The sequence below is a fragment of the Nipponia nippon genome, unplaced genomic scaffold (genome assembly GCF_047370975.1).
Source record: "Nipponia nippon isolate SJK-2023a ecotype South Korea unplaced genomic scaffold, ASM4737097v1 scaffold_1, whole genome shotgun sequence".
Taxonomy (NCBI): domain Eukaryota; kingdom Metazoa; phylum Chordata; class Aves; order Pelecaniformes; family Threskiornithidae; genus Nipponia; species Nipponia nippon.
The window spans coordinates 114,143,059-114,161,350 of NW_028262290.1; the positions used below are offsets into that span (position 1 = coordinate 114,143,059).

General features: G+C 40.9%; 1 long non-coding RNA gene across 1 annotated transcript; it reads right to left on the reverse strand.

Annotated features, from left to right (window-relative positions):
* Positions 1-1,208: 1,208 nt before the first annotated feature.
* LOC148057565 (uncharacterized) lies at positions 1,209-18,050 on the reverse strand. The gene is made up of 5 exons (XR_015706972.1): positions 17,860-18,050; positions 11,940-12,046; positions 8,540-8,713; positions 7,702-7,809; positions 1,209-2,201 (listed from the first exon to the last, which is right to left on the reverse strand). It is a non-coding gene; the product is annotated as an uncharacterized LOC148057565 (long non-coding RNA).
* Between the last annotated feature and the right edge of the window lie 242 nt (positions 18,051-18,292).

Here is an 18,292-nt window from a genome sequence, read left to right on the forward strand (position 1 = left end):
TGAAAGTAACACCATTTGAATGTTTGAAGACTCCATACTATTTTCCCACTTGCTTTCCAAGAGAAAAAGTTCCACAATCTGCTCTTTTTCATATTTGATTTTAATCGTGTAGCCTTGTCATAAATTTAGTAATTAAAGGAGTCTATTGTTGCTGGCTGAGTGATTGAAATGTAAAGGCTCCAGATAGTTAAGGAGTTCTGCGTGTAACTGGCGTAGAAAAAGAGTAATATGATACGTTCTGCTGATTTTTAACTCCTGAAACCTGTTTTCAATTTTTGCCAAAATCAGTAGAGTCATGGAACACTTATGAACCTGAAGGGTTGAGATTATTAAGGTTCAAACAATTGCTGTGGGATGGCTCGACGATTGAGATTAACTAGGCCTGCTCCAGCCTGCAGCAAATCAATTACCTTCAGGCTGTTTTCTTTTATTAAAACTCTTCAGGCAAATTATTTCAAAAGGTACCACCCACAGAACCTGATTACAAAGGCACGTACTACTAAACTAAACAACTCTAAAGATTTTAAAAGTTGTTATAACAATGCAAAGATGGAATATCACATTTGAACGTAAAGGTGCCCATATTCAGCAACTATGGATCGCTAAAGAAAACCGTCGACGCCACTTCAAAAGAGCTGCAGTAGAGCAGTATACCTCTAAAAATAAAATGACACTTGCTTCAATCTGTAAGAGACACAAGTAGTAAGAAATAAACCTTGGGTTTATATCATCGCAGGAGCTGCATATTTTTTCAGAAGTGCTATGTTTATTTCCAACATCATGTTTCATACAGAGTAGCTCATTACTAATCCTGCACATCACAGCGAAAGGAGTGATCCCAATAAGCCAGCACATACCTTGCTGTTTATAACAAAAAGCGGGGGGGGGCAGGGGAAATGTGATAACTCTGAAAGTAAATGTGATTTCTCTCAACTCTTGAGGGTGCTGAAGGATATATACTAGGCCATAGGAGAGACATCGTCTTAATCAGCTTAGCCTAACTTCTTTTGTCCAGGGACAGCAAAATCCGTAAGATGTTGCTCTGCAGTTTTCTGCTGTCCCAGGACAAAGCACATCGCGGAACACAACATTCCTGTTTCTGCTAGGTCTTCCCTATCCCTCTGACCACATGTTTTCCATGATCTCTAGGCTGTCTCTTCGTATTTCCAAATCACTCTGCCAGATATCAGCAACCTCAGGATGCCGAGTTGGATGGTGGCTGTGACACACGGTCAACGGAGATAACTCAGAGTCCTCAGGTATCAGGCCCCACCAGTAAAACACATTGCCTTGGCCGTTCCTACATATTCTCTAGCAGTGTTCATTCCTCAAGACACTGGACATGCACACCTCGTCACCAAATAGTCCAGAGTTTGCTTTCTTTTCCTCCACTCATTCTCATCTTCTGTACTGTCTCTTGCCGCCAGTTCTCCCACTCTTCCTCTTGCCTCAAGTGAGACCTTCACTTTGCAGTTTATTACCAATACCAACCCCTTCTCTCTCCCAAGGTAATCTGGATAAGAGTGCCCGTAGAGAATTCCCTTTTTATATCTATAATAATGTTTCTTGTACTGCTCTGCTTTGTTCCAGTAGCACTGCCTCGGAGCATATTCTGCAGATTTTGTGGCAAGGCTGCCATTGCCACCTACCACAGGGCTTTGCTTCTGCAAAGTTTGTGTTGATCCCCCACACTTTCACACATTCAGCAGCAGACTTAATAATAGCAGGACTGCATTGTAGCAAGTTATGGAACTTCAGGCTCCCTTCCCTTGGTTTATTTAATCCAAGGTTAGCATGCAATGAAGGCATAATCTGGAAAGTATGTCTCTTCAGCAAACAATTGTGTGGCTGCTGCCTGATGAGATGTACCCAACCTAGCATTAAACTAGCCATTTGAGTGCTAACAGCAACATAACTGCAGCAATGCGGAGCTCAGAGCCTCAGGTAACTAGCCAGGCAGTTAGAGCATTTTGAGCTCCATGCCATATGGCCATATCTGACTTAACTCATTATTAATCCTACTTGAGCTTCAGTCACAGAGCAGACAAATTCTTACCTAAGGAAAGAACTTTATGAGAACAGAAATAGTTGGGACCTCTTCCTGTGAAGGTCAGGCTGAAGAGAAGTGCAGGAGGCTAAGGAGTCTCTCAAAACAGAAGTAAAGAAGCAGGATCGCCCTTGGAGTTTGTACATGGAGGAATCTGCCAGGAAAAAAGAGCAGAATGTAGTGGCAAACAAGTTGTAGTGTGTATCTTGTCCTATTTAACAGCTTTGTGGGGGGCAGCTCTCTTTCTGCAGGATATGAACATCCCCCCTTGAGCTAACTCCTTTAAACATGCATTGCCTGTATCCTGAAGAGAGAAAAAATATGCTCCTGGTGAGTTAGTAATACAGCAATCTGATCTCTACTTGCACATCTCTGTTCACATCTATCTTCTCTCACTTTTAAAATTTCAGTTGCATTTTAACTATATATGTATAAAACTATATAGAACTGGAACATCTATGTCTGTATGGCTAACTTCTCATACAAGCAAAAGCTTGTTTCTACTAGAAACAAATGAGAACAATTTACCCAGCTTGCCTTCCCTGGCAACAAAAAAAGTCACATTTTTAGAACTAGAGGTCCTGAAGACCCTTCTTTCTTTGACACAGAAATTACCTCCTTCATTTCTATAAAGATGATTGTAAGTCTCAAACTGCCTGCTGCCAGAATAACACTGAAGAACATGAGTGACTCAGAAAACCCAATTACTCTCCACCAGACTTTTTCTGATTTCTTGGCTTTCAGTTTCCAGTACCATTTTCACGCTACCTTAAATGCTTCCCTGCAGCTCTGAAAAAAAATGGTTAAAGATAAAGGAACAAGAAATATTATGAATATCAGGAAAAAAATTAAGCTACACTGGGAACCTCATAGGTCTAACATATCTCCAGTTACCCTTCCTTCCTTGCTGCAGACAGAACGATCAAAGCAGCACAGCCGTCCGCTTGCCCTGTTGAGCAGCTGATTTGGGAGATTTGCCAATGCCCCTTCTTATAACGTGGAGTGTGATCATCTCCTCCCAACTGGGGCCTGGAATGTTTCTGTAATTCTTCACCGTTCTGAGGACTTTTAACTCCTCTGCATGATATAATCTCCTTACAGCTTTCAAAATGAGGATCTCTTGCTGTACGCTCCACGTTCTGACTGCGTGGCATTTGGCCACAGCAAGTAGTCATGCTAATTTGGCATAGATGCCATGATTCACAGCCACAGCAACTGCATCTCGTTATGCTTCTATTTGGAGGAGCAAATTATAGAGCAAGTTATCTGAAGACCACAGAACTCACTATTACAAGCTGAAGTGATGGATCCAGCTTACCCTGACCTGATTTACTAGCCACCATGGTTTTGCTTCATTTTTTGTGGAGTCAGTGTTTATCTGGTGTGTCTCTAAGTAGCTGCTGCCAAAAGATGCATCAGAGAAGACGGAGGAAACAGCTTGCAGCGACAAGCAGGAGCTAAGTGACAACAACAGAACAGGATCATATGAAGATGGGCTGAGCTATTACTCTATTTCATGGCAGATGCCCTCTATGCGAGATTGAGAACATGGACACCATGTATGGTGGAAATACAGGAAAGCCAGCAATGGACTTAGAACAGGAACATGAGAGGAGAAATGATCTGGAAGTGCTCACAGAGTAGTTTTTCAGTTAACAACTGGCAGAGCAGCTAGATGTGAGAAACAGTAGGGCTCTTGAAATACGTTGCTATATCAGTCAGTAAACCTACGCTGCTGGAGATTTACTAGCAAATCTACTTTGGCAAGAGAGTGAGAGAAGCTTGTGGGCCACTGTGAAATACTTACGGACAGCTGTATCAGAAACAGTGGCAGGGTCTAAGTTTGCCTGTTCAGATGTTAGCAAGTTTATTTATGTTTCACCCTTTGCTTACCCTGATATTCATGTCAGTGGGGATTTCAGTATATCCTTTACTGCCCTGGCTAATGAAGGCAGAGAAGAGGCAGATTAATTATCCACAGACAGTGACAGAAAGTACCTCTGGCAAACTAAGCAAAATGGCAGATCGGACCAAAGGCAAGATGGTCCTACACATCAAACACTCCTTAAATGACAAACAAAGCCGTGGCTCGGGAAATGTTGTTTGCTTCCTGTGTATGACTGAGCAAGGGTGAATTCTTTGTGACAAACTGAAGTGATTAACATGGTCGCTTCAAGGGCTGCGGGGCATCCTTTCTTGGTAACTCTCGTATTTTTGCCAGAGACCTTATCAAGAGGAAAAAAAATTACACGGAGGCTACAAACCCTTTAATTTATACCCACACAAAACTAAAAAGGTAATACAAATTTTACACACAAAGATTTTGAAAAATCCCATATAAAGTCCTTGTTGGTGACTAACAGCAACAGTTTATGTCTTCCTCATCTCCTTCCTCAACTTTTTAACTTTTCGATAATCTGTCTCAAATCATGATCCTGACTGTTTGTGTGCTTTCATTACACATTCTGAAACCTTGTTACTAACAGCACCCAAATCAGGCTTTAAAGGCTGTGTTCCCAAAACATTAATATGTGCCACAGTGTCAAACAACTTGATGGAATTCATCCCTTTCTTTCAATTTTCCATGTGGAAATATAGTTCATTTGTAGGCATCATGGCTTTACACTACCCATCAGTCTGTCCCCCCTTTACTTTTTCCCATCACCACTCTAGTCTCTTGAACTACTGTGAAACAAATAGGGCCCCCCTTCAGCTGGAATAACGCGTTTGCCTGCGTCCCATCAACTGTGCTGACAAATAGGTACAACTGTGGCCCAGTTTGGAGCTTATTTTTGAGGTCACACTGCCCTCTACTGTCTACGGCATCCTCTTTACTTCTGCATCATCTTGGTTTAAAAAAAACCAATATGCCAAGTGTTCATATACTCACTAAAAAGAGCAATTTTTTTTTTTCTTCCAGAATTAACACATTCATTTCTGTTTCAAAATACACTTTCATCTATACTAGCAGGCCAAATCTGGGTTGTTTGATTGGACAGAGAACAGGTTGGCCAGGGCATAGTCATTTCTTGCTGACTATAAGGCTGCTTTGTCAGAGTCGCTGCTAATTTAAATTAAACCACTGATCTATTCAGAGCTTGAATCACACCTGACTTGTAAACGTTGAGTAATTCCACATAAGGAAGCGCTCTGACATACATGCAAAGTAAGAACAACCAGGCCTGTGTTTCAAGTACAAATTGTAAATACATCTGCCGCAGATTTGTATTGCTCCTGGTAATCATTCCGACTCTGCAGATACAAGTCACCTATTACATATGGAGGCGTTCTTTACAAACTCCTCTCCTGTTTGCGTTTGCCTTCACCATCTCTCTTCATGAGTGATGTAGGGTACTGTAGGTGGTTTCACTCCCCTGTGAGCGTCCCCTGGAGCACCACAAACTGTCCTGCAGGTGAGCCTGGGACCACCCCTGCCCTCCTGCCAACCCATCTCTCACAAGTAACCACAGACCCTGTGTGACACTCCCTCTCTCACCCCAAAGCCCCATGTACCTGCACACAAGACAAGGGCTGCTCTGCCTACCCTATCCCTACCATTAAAAAATCCTACTTGCTTTTGATTTTAGCAAAGAGAATTCAAATCAAAAGAAGGCTCTATAGCCAACAAAAATCCCTAGCCTGGCCCACTTCTTTAGAAGCATGCAGCAGGTAGCACTGAAGGGGTTATGACAGGACACACAGATGTCTTTTTAAAAAATACTGTTTGTTTCATATTCTGAATCTTTTATCTTGACAGAACAACTCATTATGCTCAGAGAACAGCAGCTGGCTTATTGTTTCACGAGGCAGGTGCAACCACTCCAGCCCCTCAAGGTGCTACAACTTGTTTCCCCCATAGGGGATCTTGTAGCATGATTCCCCATAGCATGACACGTAGGAGTTCAGAGGATTTTCCTTCCCGAGAGATTACATTGATGATATATATCGATGTATATATTGATGATGGACTGAAGCCTGAGTATAATACAACATTCATTTTCTTATGTTAGTCTGAGAGCAAAATGAGGAGAGTTCACTAAACAAAGCACTTTCAAGTGGACACATATACATAGATAAGTGTGGGTGTTTGCATCCATGTATGTATAAAAAAATCTATAAAGTAATACTTTAAAAAAATCACACAGTACTGCTGGGCATGGAAGGCATATTTCAAATGTAGCAGACATACTTGTCTTTATCTAGCCATTTTTTCCATGCAACTGCCACATCATAAAGTCACAGATAATTTCACTGATACTGAGTAGAGCTGAGGCTGCAGAATGAGCCCCAGGGCTGCACTGCAAGGAAACTGTGGCCCACTTGTAATCCTGGGTTTCTCTGAAGAAATACTTTACAGGAAGGATGCTTTTAAAATTCCCACTTAATGGAAGGAGAAAAGGATGCCAGAGAGCAGAAGGGTATGCTGGATGGGGTGAATACTTAGTGCTGTTTTCAGGTGCAAGAACACACTGTTGGGATCACGCAGGGGAGCGGAGAAATGCAGAATGACCATCAGAAAAAGGTGATAAAGTTTTAAAAGATGTTTTCTCTTTAGAAAGATTTTCTTTTTCCCATCTGCTGAAGATGATTTCTAGAGAAATTCTACCCACTTTTCAAACAGAAAGAGCTTCATTACCCACTAACAACTCACAAACTACCTGTACCAGGTTTAAAGTAACTTCACGGTTACATGCTGTATGCATACGCAGAAGTGCATTTTGCAAGCAGCGTGGAACCTCCACATTTCAGCTGTCATTATAAGCCTTATTGCCAGCATTTTAGAAAAGCTGCAGAGGAAAGAATGCAAAATAAATTATGACTGTCTTACTTTGCTGTAAACTGATAAAAAAAAATCTCTTACATTATAGTGACATCAGTCAACAGTGTTGCACAGCTGTGGAAAACCAAGATGTTACACTGGAGTATGTGAAAAGGAGTTTCATATCTCGCTCATGAAGTCATCTATTGACTCCAGTTAGTACTGGTGAGATCTCAGTTAAAGGAATGTGTCTGATGATAGTGAGCACTGCACTTCAGGAAAGATGCAGACCCACTGAAGGACAGGGATTTTTCCTAATCTCCTTCATCCCTTACTGTCATTCTTATTTTTCATCAGCCATCGTAGTTGCAAAGTAGATTTCCCCCTCCACCAAGCACATACACACAGCAGAAAAAACCCTTGAAGTCTACACAAGGAGGATGTGAAAAATAGCCTGGAGAAGAGTAATCAGAGGCAATGTAATATCAGTTTCCAAATAGGCAAAAGGTTGCTACAAGAAGAGACAGAAGCACTAGACAAGGAGTAAAGGGCTAAAATTACAGTCCGGGTCAGGTTAGACATTAGGGCCGATTTCTAAGGAAAGAATAGTTAAGCATCAGACTCTTTAAAAGACCTGTGGAATCTCCATTGTTGGAGGCTCTTAAAAGCAAGTAAGATAAACATCTTTCAGAGGTGGTTTAATTATAAACTGATCTTGGCTTGAGCCAAGGAGATGATCTCTGAAGATCCCTTCCTGCCCTACTTTTTATTATTATATACCAGCTAATCCCTCAAAGAATCTGTATGAAAAAATTTCATCCCGAGTATCCCCTGACCCAGCTGTGGGCTAGGGACCACCCAGCTCCTAATATACCAAGGAAAATGCTACTTTTACCCTGAGCTGCCATTCCGTGATTGTTTATCATGAAGGTTCTGTGCAACTTGGAGATTATCAGTCTTTTACAATGAAATGCGTGGCAGCAGCTTCAAATTTTGCCAACACCTGAAAAAAAAACAACAAAACAAGATAAGAAAAAGAACTCCAGAAGCAGAAGAGCAGGATCAAACCTGTAACATTTGCTTGGGCTTTTGTTTTGAGGTGGAGGAGCAGGAGAAGAAAGAGGAAACACTGAGTTTGCAGTTGAAAACTAGCTTGGGTCTTAAAGAGACATCTGAGTTTCACTAATGGGTCTGCCACAGATCTACTTTGTAAGTACAGTGGCTGATCTAAAATGAGGTGATAACAAGGAAGGAAGGGGGTTGGGACAATAATTGATTAGTAGCGTTGGGAATAGGGACTGTGTGGAATAAGACTGGAAAGGAGCAGGCAATACATGAGGAAGAAAACGAAAAGTCAGAAAACAAAGGAGGAAAGAGGGAGGAAAAGTCATGTTGGAAAATAACCTTAAATGTGCAAGTGCAACAGAGGCCTAACTCCAACAAAGATTCTGCTATTTTCAGTGTTTCATATGTTTTTAAAGCAGTGCTATGGGTAGAAAGGAAATACCTAAATGCTGGAGAGAAACTTGGTCCTAGCACCTGGATCTCCTGACCTGCTACTTATAGTAGGTCAGAAGCCCCGAGGTCTCACGTTTTTGAAGCAGTGCATAAAAGCTCTGTCATAATTAATTTTTTTCATTTAATTCAAGAGATTGAGAAGGCCTCCTTGTACTTACATTCTCTACCCCAGGACACAATCAATATTGCTTTCTCATGGAATGATACCCACTCACCCACATTAAAGAGTGGGTCAGTCTGTCTGTCTGTCATGTGATGGATTTTTGCTGCCGCCTTCTCTTGAACCAACTGTGCAGGTCTCTTCTTCCTCAAAGCTTCCACAAGCAGATCCCAAAGGTCTCGTGGAGAGCATGCTTCTCATCCTTCTTCCTTATTGTCACTATTTTCATCTGAAAAAAGGAGAAGAACTGTACCCCTTGTGCTTGAAGGAAAGGAAAGCTAAAGAATGCAAAGGAGTTCATACCAACGGACACCTTACAAGAAGAAAGATTGCAACTGCACCTTCAAGTTCTCCTGTTGTAAGCTTTACCTCAATAAATACTGTCAGGTTTCTGTCCTCTCTCTGCTTTACTCTGCAAAGATGCCTTATCCTTGTCTTATAGTCCCTGTAATTTTAACACTAGTGGAACTGGAATATTCTTTCCTGGGGTTTAGCCCTCCTGTTTCTGAAAAGCTCCCCAAATATGGCTTGGAAGAACAAGGAGGAATTTAAAAACTCAACAACAAGTCAAGCATGTGTCTTTATTTCTCAGAGATGGCAGGGCTATGGCAAACACATGCTCTGGATGTCAGTGTTTCCATTAGAAGGAGATTTATTCCCATTTCACTAGGGAGTCCAGCTGAGACATTCTGATCCTCCAGCAGAGACTGTATTTGTCCCTTTCAGGGGATGAATCCATTTCTCTCATTGTGTCCACTTGAATATAGCATCCAAAGTCATGAAGATTTCAATATGAAGATAAGTCCTTAAGCTCATGATTTTTACTCATTTACCTACAGAAATAAGTCTCTGTATATGCGTATATGAGTTTGTCTAACTATACCAAACAATTCTTTACTATTTAGCCAATTTCAACTTAATTGAACAGTCACACTTTACAATAGTAGGGTGTGTTTTTGTATTCGGATGGCTTCTGTATTAATCACAATTTAGATCTATGCAAACAGGGGAAGGAAAAGAGGACAAAAATTTGAGCCCACTGCAAGAGAATAAATCACAAGGTCTCTTTATAGCTCACTGTCATCATGCTTTCTGAGACTCAAAGTGAAGGTCTGCAAATGCATGAAAATTATTGCCACAAAAGAAAATACATGCATCTTTATGCAAACATGCCATCTCCATAGTTTTACCCTGAGTCAGGTGTTAGGTGTGGCACACTTACCTGGTTCAGCAACAGCAAGTCCTGAACAACTATCCAGTTACACAGCTCTGGTGTGGAAAGAAAGCTTTAAGTGGGTGCAGACATCTGCTTTAAGCCTTGCAAGGCTTCCTGAGCATTATAAATTGGCTTTTGTGTAAATGAAAATCAGGCTGTATATTTTCTGCCTGGTATGGTGTTGAGTACATGTTCCAAAAGTATTTAAAGATAACTAACTTCTTTGTTAAGATATGGACTGGTGTATTTGTTTTGTTTGCCGGGAAGAAATTAGAAGTAGTGCATGTGGATATGAGCTAATTATTTTCTCTTGTTCAGATAGCATTTATTACAGACAACTGTAATATTTGCTGAGAATAAGAGAGTATATAAAAAAAATAAATCTTACCATCCATAATCCAAAAAGACATTACAGTTTACAACTGCCTGGATGCCATCCAACCAATAAGTGGAAAACAAACAAATGAAACAACTGAGATGTAAAAGCAAACCAGAGAAAAGCCTAATCAACTTAAGAAACATAAATAGATAGCTGATGCAGGCCAGCATCCTTTCCCTTACCATGTGGATTTTGCACCTGAGGACCTGGTAGAAAATCTGAGACTGTATACTCAAGGCAGACTGTAGGTTACATATTGTGTAGGAAAATAATGCGTTTTGCTGCCCGAAAGCCGTACAATGAAATTTTTCAGCAGTGACAGTGTAGGTTCCCGGGGAAAGAACTGAAACAACACTGTTGTTGCAGGGGCTTGGGGGCAGAGCGTGGAGGCCGGCAGGAGCAAGGGGATTTGGGGAATACCAGTAATGGGGCACATGGAAAATTTTGGATAGATCAAATCTTTTTTTTTCTCCTTCCGATTTTTCGCTTTCCCTATTTATTCTCCCACCTCCCTATGCCTCCTCAAGAGGCCAGAGGCTGGGCGCCAGGAGCCGGCGGCCAGGGCAGCGGCTGCTGGCGGGGGGGCGGTGGTGGCCCCGCGGCGCGCCGCCGCCGCCGCGCCGCCAGGGGGCGCAGGAGGCCCGCGAGAGGCCGCGCTGCCCGCCCCCGCGCGGGAGGCGACATTTTCCCCTCCCAGGTGGCGTTTTTCTTACAGTTGTACCCAAGCGCAGGAGGGGAAGGAGCAGTCGGTGTCCCAGAGACCGTTAGTTTACGATTAGAAAGAAAGATGGGGATTGTTCCTGTGTCTACTGTGAGCGTTAGGGCACAGATTAGGAAACAGAGAAACTCACTGATGCCTGACCAGAAAGGATGGCGGCTGCCCTCCATTTAGCGCAGCACACTCCATCCTCCCCTGCAGCGGCCTTCTCGGTGAGTTGCTCACCGTGAAGAAGTTCCCCGATGGCGGCACCTGAGCTGGAAGCATTTCCCTGCGCTTCGAAGTTTCACGGCAAGGTTGTGAGGGGACACCTGTGCCAGGAACCGTGCGCGCGCACGCGTGGACGTCAGCGTGGACGTCAGCCTGGGCTTGCTGCGATGCAAAGCCTCCAACCACTGCAGCTCGGCAGAGAAACAGGCTTGTGGCGTGGGGCGGCGTAAGCTGTTGACCCCATGCGAGAGGGGAACCAACCATGGTCTCTACCTGCAAAAGGAGGCTAGTGGAAAAAGGCAGGGCTGCGGCAGCCCAGCTGTGTAGGACACCTCCATTTTCCAGCAGTCAGCACTCCACAGCGCAAGCTCGTGCGGCATACGGCGTAGTGGGGAAGGAGCAGTGGCCCTCAAAGCACTGATTTTCCACATGCAAAAAAGGGCCTAAATCTATCGCGGCATCCCAAGCTACAGAAATGGGTGTGAAATTATATATTGTCTCAGCCTTTACAGTAGTCAGGATTGAAATTTTGTGTTAGGGTGGGGTTTTTTGTTGGGGTATTTTTGGCATCTAACAAAAAAAAGTATGACAGAATGGCAGTGTGTAATAATGTAAAGATTAGATATTCAAATGAAGGAGTGTGACTTAGGACCCCACATGGCCAAGAAATTCAGTGATGAGTGAATTTGTCAAAAGAAAGATCTGGTTCCTTGAAACTGAAATGAGTTTCTAATTCAGACCAAATGATTTTCAGCTGGAAATAAAAAGAGAAAACTAAATCACAAGTAAAAAAAAAAAGTTATTTTGATAGGTGATAAGGTATCTTAATGTTTCATTTTGAAACTGATGTAAATAAATAAATTAAGGAAGAGTGGTAACTAACCTGAGAACACAGTCAAATATTTTCAGTGAATACAACATTGCACATTTACCTTAAATGCGTAGTTCTTCTTATACTTCTTTTAAATCAGCCATTTATACTCCTCCAAACTTGTTTTGTGCATTTCACAAGCCCATTATTTTAGATTCCCAAGTAGAGCTGTGTAAAGAGTGACAGCGAAGAAAAGTCACTTTGCCGTCATTGTTTATTTTTGTTATGTAACTGGAAAAAATTATATTAGAAATAAATGTGTTTGCTGGCACAGCAACAACAGCAAAAGTTATTCTGCTATTTCCAGTCCCAAATATTAAAAAAAAAATTTGTAACCTAATAAGAATCATAAAGGTGTTTTAGATATTATTATCCTGAATTTTGGAGCAGATTTATTTCAACTATTCCCTCCTCCTGCTTTTTTTTTTAAATGGAAGCTGGGGTTCTCATGAATTTTTTTTTCTCATGGCCATGCTTTTAAGAAAAACAGCGTGACATCACAAAAGTCACAATAAAATTACAAAATAAAAATCACAAGGTCTCTTGTGGGGGGCGCATGGGGAAAAGGGAGCCCTACTGCTGAAATGAAATGTTTCAGTCTTAAAAGCAGATTATGGGGATTGCAGCCATCCCATATTCAAATTTAAAATTAGTCTTGTACCTTACAGCTCTACGTCTGGATATTTGATACATGTGAGGTCGGGTGGAGCAAAGTAAAACAACTAGTTTATAACATCTTGTAGAGATAAATAAGGAAATCCAGTAAAAATAGCTGAAACCACATTTGTGTTTCATGAACAAGCTCCCTGCTACAGTCCTTTCCATCAGAGAGTTACGTAGCACTTACAGAATCGGGTTTATGCCTGAACTTTGTCATGTTTAAGGATCATGGCTTTCTTTACTAGCAAAAGTGCAGACTATCACAAAACATTTTTGCAAAGGCTTGCATTTTTCTTTAAACTTGTGATTTCCTCGCTAGCTTAAAATTATTCTTGCAAGTGCTACTTTTCAAAGCAACTTCACATGGAGAAATCTATTTTAAGGCATTCGTTAATTCAACATCAGTGAAGTGTGGAACGAAACAAAAATGAAGTCATTGTTCGTTTTAAGATTATTTATGTCATATTCAATTGGTGGGGGAAATTTTGCAGAGCTCTGTTTCTTTTCTCAATTTTATTCCAACAGCTTGGTGCACTTATTAATTCTTATGGCTTTCATTATTTAAATGAAGACGATATACAGTTCTCCGTTTCCTTTTCTGGGGTCTTTTTCGTCTTCTCTGAATAATTTCTCCATCTGGATGCATGCTTGGCCCTTGTCATGAATCACAGATAAAGCAGAAATCCATTATTGTCGTCCCATTTGTTGTCTTTGTGTGTTTGAGTAACTGGTTTAGCCCCAGCCATGCAAGTTATTTTATGTGGACATACTCCAGAACCAAAGCGGTAAATAGGGAATTAGCAGTGCATTCTAACACAAAAATTAGGACAAGCGTTCATTTTTCCTGTGCTTAGGCAGGCTTATATGGGTGATTTTAACATTTTCTTCAATCAGGATCTGGTATAGCTGAAACTTGGATGCATGATCTGGTTTTTCTTCAGGTTACATGATAATGGAAACCTTCTTCTTAAGCTAGAGTTGTCTTTAACCATACTGCAGTTCTGTTTATGATCATATTGCATGTGTGACTTTTAGTAAAATATTCTTTTTTGTGGTTTGGAATTTCTTATGTGATTTTAGGTTTTAAAATGTCTCCCCTAGTCTCCTGTTATCATACACTGCATAGCCAGTGCAAAGTTTTATGCTTGGCTCATAGAGCAATTCATCTCAAAATTACATGTTATTTGCTTAATTTGGTATTTCTATTTACACTAACTCTAAATACCCACTTGGATCTTATGATCAGCTTCCAATTTATTTCTACTGTAGTATCCGGACAGTTGCTATTTACGTCTTTCTAGTTTTTCCAGTGTGTTCATTCTGGTGAAAGTGTCCATCTCATCACAGCTGCATTGTAGATTCACATTTCCAGAATAATACAAGTGTTAAAAATATTTTAAGTCATAAGTTTTTGTATGCGTAAGAGAGACTTGAACATTGCAGATCTTAGTTTACAGGCTCCTAGATCGCGAGGGGAATCCGCAGCCTTGAGTGGCTCTAGGCACGAGCTGACAAGGCACTTCCTCAACATCAAATAGTCTGTGTGTTGATGTGCTGGTGGACAGGGGGGACAGACCAGTCCCAAACCTGCTGCCTGCACCAAAGCCCTGAAGAGCAAGAAGTATTGCTTCTGCTGTGGGAGGAACGTGAACGTGCAGGGCAGCAGCAGCTGCTCAGGAGCAAGGCTGGAGGCACTACTTGCTGGCTGCAGTAAGAGCGTGCTGATCCTGCGCTCCTCCATGTAATTTTACATTCTGACTTCTCCCAGCTTCTATCGTGGCAGGCCAGCTCTAGCTCATACCTCATATTTTGGACAGCAAAATTCAATTTTGCCTGTATTGTCGAGATGGCAGCTCTGCCTTTGAGACAGGCACATAGACTATTCTTCTGCAAAGCATAAAAGAACTAAGCTCCTAAGCAGAGGATCCACAAAAGCAAACATGTCCCAAACCCCACCAAAAAAAAAAAAAAAAAAAAGATAAATTAACCTCTGCAACTTTGATGAGTGCTCTTATTATTGAGGTAGCAAATAAAAAGGAAGTATCCATGTGTTGTCTAACAGTTTGGCCAAGTTTGAAAGAACAAGAGAACAAAGACATGATATTATGATATGGAGCAAACGAAGCTTCAAAATACTGTTTCAGGAAGGGATGATAAAATGTTTAGGCTGATCTCTGAAAAAAAACAACCCATAAACCTTTCAAAATAGCAAACACTATAGCTAAGACTTTCAAAACAGGACTTAGAAGCATGATTCTTGCTAAAATTAGTGGGAGCTGTGCATCTACATCCATGTCATCTTTGAAATCTCAGCCTGTAATATTCCTTGTTAGTCTTTTCCCTCATCAGGCATGTAGGAAAGAAAACATTTTCTGTGACTGAAAACACAAGTAGTTGTCCATCCAGAACTACTGGAAACCATGCCAAGTTGTCTTGAGTGCTAGGCGGGCTATACGGTACATACTAATTCATTTAAGAACAACTGAAAAATGTTTAAAGCCTTGCAAAGGAAATTAGGGGGCACAGGTGTTAGACTTCTATAGGTTTATATAAAAATGCACAAGGTTCCTAGTGCATTGTAAAATGAAGGAGCAAAGAAGGCCAAAGTCTTTAACCATCTGAAACAATCTAATCATCCTCTGGAAATGCACTGTTTGGGGTGACTATGTTAACTGAAAATGGAGTGATCAAATAAAGTCAGGCTGATAAATCTCCTGAGTACTACTAACTTACTTGTAATATTATTGAAGATGAGTAGTATGACTGGTGTCTCAAGTCTAAAAGCTATGACATTCAGAGGAAGGTAATTGAAGCCTGCCATTCCAAAGCCCTGGGTACATGTGCAGATATTATCAATGCAAATTTTACAGCCAATGATTTGCATCAAGATAAAAATTAATTCTTATTTTGGCTGCCTTGGGATTGATCCATGAGAGAGCACAGGAAGAAATAATAATAGATTTGTAAGTGACTATGTATCAACTATGACTTTAAGACAGGGAGTAAGATAAACAGAAAAACACCTGCTCTCTCCCACACTCAGCTTTCACAGCAGAGAACACCAGAAAAGACCAACAGACTTTTTGTCTCATATAAACATAAAAAATGCAGGTACAGATAGAATAGGAGCAGTGATTTTTCAATAGAAAGACCCCAGATTGAAGGCAGTCCGATTCCAGCAGCCCCTATTAAGCACAGACTACCAGTTTAAGAATCACAGCTTATTCCAGCTTTGTAAGAACTCAAAAAGAGACAGAGAGAGTGGATTCTGGTGACACCAAATACCCAAATGATTTAGTATTTCATAGTGAAAATTGCGGTATGGATTGTCCCTAGAAACTGAGTGGAGGACAGCGCAGACTGTAAGTAAAGATGTCATGAACTTCTGCAATTCCGTATTATTGCTTTCAGGACATTTTAAGATGCCTTAAGACAGAGACCCAGGTAAAAAGCACAGTAGTAATTCTGGTTTGAGGTGACAAAGGCATATGAATGCATTGCCTCTGAAAGAGTAGGTAACAGACTTCTGATGGAGATAAAAGGCACAGATTTTATGTTATGGACTTGTTCCCTTCTGTGAACTTCTAAGAACAAATGCCCAGACGTTAAGCATCTAAACACAGAAAAGCTGCAGCTGTTCAAGGAACTATATCACCTCCACCTTTTGGGGGGGGTTATTTTTTCTACATATCATCAATTACAGATTCAGTTGCAAGCATTTGCCCGTCTGTGATTCATCTTACTGTCTGAGCTAGTCCCCTGCAATAGCTGGCTGCATTAAAACAAAGAGCTGAGTGCCCCTTGCATATCTGAAGGACAATCATTCATCTCATCACCATTTCTGCTAACCACCCTTCTCCAAACACAGGAGAGCACAGAACTTTGAAGCGGGTACTCGTGAAGTTGGTGAAAACATGAATCAAAACCAGGAGATTCTCTAGGACACAGAAACCTGAAGCCACTCAAAAATTGCTGCACGTATTCCTGGCAGGCTTCACAATGGGAATAAAACCAACTCAAAGTCAACTATTAGACCAAAATGATTCAGCATGGTTGCTTGATTTTAATTCAGCAAATTAGTTAGCGCAGTCCCTGTATTAAGTCTGTTTTCCAACCTAAAAAGCCTTAAAAATACCAGATTTTGCTGGGTCTACTTGTAAAACTGTATTTTATATTAACACAGCTAAAAATGCTGCAGTGGTGAATTATCTAATACTCTCTGCATTGGGAGAAGGTATCATCCTACTCTTCAAAAAAACCTCTCTAGCAAACTTTTCTGGTAGGCACCCTCCTAGGTTTTTCTTAGTCCCTCTGGTTATTGCTATGGAGAACAAGGACCAGCTTCTGTAGTTCCCACAAAGGTCTCTAAGAGCCTCACTAACCAACCCTGATATCAATGACTAATTTTAATAAGGGTCTTGGGCATTAGACCACTGACAGTTTAATTCAATATTCTTAGAATTATCATTGCTGATTATTGTTATATACATTGAACTGATGGTGTATAATCTAAATATTTTATGTGTATTTGAAATGGTCTTTTTACTCATGATTCAAAATACCATTTATTGCTCCATATTTCTAGCGAACCATTAAATCAGTGCACTCATTGTGCTTCTGCACAGGAAGTTTAGAAAATATGATTCTCCAAATCATTTGTTTTCCGCACTGCTTATCTCCAAGGTAGATAATTTGGATAATCTGTTTTCTAAATGTGAAACACAAGGCAGCCTGCAGTCATCATGACTACTTATGAGTCTCTTCAGAGTAACCCTACTGGGAGGCAGTTCAGAATCTTCACTTTATTTAATCTCCTGGTTTCTCTTTGCACAATAGCAAATAAAGGCTCCAATTATACAGGTGTTTGTTGCACGGACAACTTGTTCCTAAAGGTCTTGATTCTGCAAAGCACAAGGAGTTTTACAGCTGCAGAGCCACCAAAATACTTAAGCACTGATTTAACTTTAAGCGAGCAAGCCTACTGATTTCAGTGAGACCATCAGCATAACTACATCTGAAATCAGCCTACAACCAATATTTCTGATTCAGGAAAGTGCCAATGCACTCAGTTAGTTTTACATGTAATCAAGAAAGCCCCCTAGCCTGAGGTTAAGCAAAAGACTTTCACAGCACTGAATATCCATGAGAGAATACATGTTTTTTGCTACCAAGATGACATAAAAATATAATACAGACACAAAAGGCATCATATACGGTTACCAACTCAGTGAGCTGTCCTCATTTTCATGTATTCCAAATGCAAAAGAGAGAGATTAATGCATGGTTGCAACTCAGCATAGTTAAAAGAGGATTTGAATTACCTCAGGCTGTTGTCTCCTTGCTTACATTCACAGACAAAATCAAATTAAGGCAATGCTACAGCTGTTCATTAGGACCTTGCAGCTCTTTTATCACATTGAGTTTCTTTGTAAACCAGCAACTCTTGTGAACTAGCTGCAAAAGACCCAGCAGCTGATCTCAATTTGAGGACAAGCTGAACTACAGGTGTGTAACAAAAACTTTTGGAGCAACATGAGGATTTTGTCAGAAACTGCTTTAAGGGGTGGCTCTCATAGAAAGCTCAGAAGCACCTCAAGAGATCATTTGGTTGTCCCAAGGCAAGATTAGCTCTAATCACATCATACTTGACTAATGCATGTTCAACCTGTTCTTAAAGACTTCCAGTGATAGACGTTGCTCCTTATCTTCTCTAGGCAATCCAGTGCTGTGCTTCACTATCCCTCCTCTTTGAAT